Source organism: Oncorhynchus nerka, unplaced genomic scaffold (assembly GCF_034236695.1).
Source record: "Oncorhynchus nerka isolate Pitt River unplaced genomic scaffold, Oner_Uvic_2.0 unplaced_scaffold_34___fragment_2___debris, whole genome shotgun sequence".
NCBI lineage: Eukaryota > Metazoa > Chordata > Actinopteri > Salmoniformes > Salmonidae > Oncorhynchus > Oncorhynchus nerka.
Genome location: NW_027040337.1, coordinates 12,501 through 16,208, shown reverse-complemented (window position 1 = coordinate 16,208; position 3,708 = coordinate 12,501).

Below are 3,708 nucleotides of genomic sequence, written 5' to 3'. Positions count from 1 at the left end.
TCTCTCGCTCTCCCTCTCTCTCTCTCTCTCTCTCTCTGTTTCTCTCTCTCTTTCTCTTTCTTTTTCTCTCTATCTGTTTTTCTGTTTCTCCTTTTCTCTCTCTTTCTCTGTTTCTCTGTTTCTATCTCTCTCTCGCTCTCCCTCTCTCTCTCTCTCTGTTTCTCTCTCTCTCTTTCTCTTTCTTTTTCTCTCTATCTGTTTTTCTGTTTCTCATTTTCTCTCTGTTTTTCTGTTTCTCTGTTTCTCTGTTTCTCTCTCTCTCTCTCTCTCTCTCTCTCTCTCGGTGCATGCTGGGTTTTTTGGAGTTTGAGTGTTTGGTGTGGAAAGCTCTATCCTAACTAACTTTCTTGATTCTTTTTTTTACATGTTATTTTCTATGGTGGAGGGTTAATGCAATATTTGTTTTTAGCGGTATCCAAAGGTTTTTTTTTCAAAGTTAGGGTGGAAGAGGACAGAGTAACTTTCCGGGGGGGTGGAAGGTGTAGTGTGCGCAATGGCTTCTCAGCCTAGCGCGGACGAGACGCTGTCGATACAGCATGGATTCAGGTGTGTTCCTGAGAACGGAGTTAAGGTGGAGGAGGTTCTGCTCGCGGTCGGTGAACAGGTAGGAGCTGAGTTTATACATTCTGCTTCTAGAATGAACAAAGCTGTGGTTGTGTTCATGAAAAGGGCAAATTTGGTCGGTAGGCTAATTGCTAGCGGAATATTTGTAAGAGATGTGTTGGTGTCAATTTCACCTCTCTCTACCCCTTCAACAAGAGTTGTAGTGGCAAATTTGCCTCCGTTTATTACGGACGATCAAATTAGGAAAGAGCTGAGTCGTTTTGGTAAGTTTGCTAGCGGTTTCCGTGTACTGTCAGCAGGTTTTCAGGCAGATGCCGTTAAGCACGTTGTTTCGTTCAGGAGGCAAGTGTTTATGTTTCTGAACAATAATGAGCAACAGCTAAATGTGCATTTCAAAGTGAGGCATGGGGAGGGGCTCTATGCAGGTTTTGCCAGCACAGATAGTCTACGGTGTTTTGAATGTGGGGATTTGGGGCACAAGAGCTTTGCGTGCCCACATAAAGGCCATAGACGGAGTGAGGGTGCAAGTGGGGAAATCGAGGTCAAAATGCAGGGGGTAAGGAGATGCAGACAGCAGAGGCTGGGCCTAGTCAGTCTAGAGATGGTGGTGTAGATGAGGCTGGGTCTAGTCAGGCTAGAGATGGTGGTGTAGATGAGGCTGGGGCTAGTCAGGCTAGAGATGGTGGGGTAGCTGAGGCTGGGCCTAGACATGCTATGGAGGGTGGTGCAGATGATGCTGGGCCTAGTCATGCTATGGAGGGTGGTGTAGCTGAGGCTGGCCCTAGTCATGCTATGGAGGGTGGTGTAGCTGAGGCTGGCCCTAGTCATGCTATAGAGGGTGGTGCAGATGATACTGCGTCTAGTCAGGTTATTCTAGTGGATGAGGAGAGTATAGTGGGGAAGTGTAAGAGATTAGGGGGGAGGAGGGAGGGTGTCAGAGGAAAAGGAAAAGGATGTGGATAAAGGTACCATGGAAATGTTGCCTGTTGCTGTGGGTGAGGCCCTAAACAGAGAGAAAGGGCAGGTGGTCAGGGTGGGAGATAGAGAAGAGGAGGAAAGTGAGTCTGAGGAAGAGGATGAGGAGTTATTTTTTCAGACTCCTCTTCAATTGGCCCAGAGCTGACAGCCAGTCAACCAGAGGGTCTAAGTACACGTTGAGAGAACTGACAAGGTTCCTGAATGAGACTAAGGGGAAAAAGTTAATCTTGAGACTTTTTTTCCTGATCCTAGAAAGTTTGTAAGATCAGTACAACATGCTATGAGAAATGAGGGCATGGTGCCCTCTCACCCAGGAAACGGTTTAGGTTGAGGAAGTGGGTCACAATAGTGCGTAAAGGGTTACCTTCAGACACTGTTTAAATGTTTAATTTCTTACTGACACTGGGGCTTTTTGAGCTTTGCTATTGGTCTATTTCTCTGCTGGCTTTTCTCCCACTTCTTATGGAGACTCTTCGGGTAGGCTCGCTCAATATAAATGGCGCCAGAGATGCGGGAAAGAGGAGTGTGTTGGGTGAATATGTAAAACAAAAAAGTACAGGTGTTGTTTCTGCAGGAGACTCATAGTGATGTGGTGAATGAAGTTGATTGGGGGCTCTGGTGGAAAGGGGCAAGTGTGTTGAGCCATGGGACAAATCTTAGTGCAGGGGGTGGCAGTCCTTTTTGCACCGGGTCTGGCTGTAAAAATTTGCTCCTCAAAGGAGGTGTGTAGGGGTAGGTTGCTTGTTGTTAAAGCAGAAATTAACAACATGGTTTTTGTCTTTATAAATGTGTATGCGCCTAACACAGGGAGAGAAAAGGGGTTCTATTTGGGAGTCTTAGACAGGAACTCTCACAAGTAGCGCCTGAGGAGACGCTGGTGATCGGAGGTGACTGGAACTGTACAATGGATTTTACAAAAGACAGAAATGGGGAAGAGCCTCATTCAGTGTCAGTGGGAGTGTTAAGGGACATCTTTAATCAGTTTGACCTAGTGGATGTTTGGAGAACTAAACATCCAAACACAAGACAGTATACGTGGGTGAAGGTTTTTGGGGCTAGGGTGAGTGCAGCTCGACTTGATCGTTTTTACATGTCCAGGAATCAGAGCAATAGGCTGCTGGGTGCTACCATTCTCCCAGTGGGGTTTCGGATCACCACATAACCATGGCTCGGCTGTCTATTTCACCAGGGCCCCGGCAGGCATCTTATTGGAAGTTCAATGTAAAGCTCTTACAAGATGCCACTTTTTGCTCAGGTTTCCAGACTTTTTGGGAAAGATGGGGGCAGCGAAGAGAGGAGTATGAGTCTCTGAGTCAATGGTGGGATGTGGGGAAAGTGCAAATTCGGCTTTTCTGTCAACAGTACACAGCTCTCTCATCCTCAGAGGCTAGGAGAGTATTGGGGGAACTAGAGCGGTGTATTAGTGAGATGGAGGTAGAGATGGTGGGGCAAGGCAATGTAGGCCTCCAGGCTAACTTAGCCGGTACGTAGGGACCTGGGCAGTTTTTTCCAGGTTAAAGCAAAGGGAGCACTTGTAAGAGCTAGGTTCTCCATGCTCAAGGAGATGGATGCTCCCAGCTCCTTCTTCTTTGGTTTGGAAAGACAGAGCAGTGAAGCCAAGGGTATGCATTGTCTACGGCTGTCTGATGGGCGGGTGACCTCTGTGGTGGGGGAGATGCGGGAGCGGACTGTGGAGTTTTATACTGAATTGTATAGGGCAGAAATGTGTGATCCTATGTGTGCTCAGGTCTTGTTCGAAGGACTCCTAAGCTCTCTCGGGCACAGAGGGATGAAATGGACATTCCTCTGTTGTCACATGAACTGGCAGAGGCAGTAACCCAGATGTCCCCGGTCGTGCACCCGGGGTCGATGGACTTCCAGTGGAATTTTACAAAAAATTCTGGGGAACAATTGGACAGGATTTCTTTTGCGTGTTGCGTGAATGCGTCGGGGTAGGAGAGTTGCCGATGAGCTGCCGTCGGGCGGCTCTGACTCTCCTGCCCAAAGGGGACTTGTGTGAACTTAAGAACTGGAGGCCTGTGGCATTACTCTGTGCGGACTACAAGATTTTTGCCAAGGTCCTCTCTAACAGACTGAAGTCCCATCTGGACTCTATAATACACAAGGACCAGACATATTGTGCCGGGACGCTCAATCACGGACAAC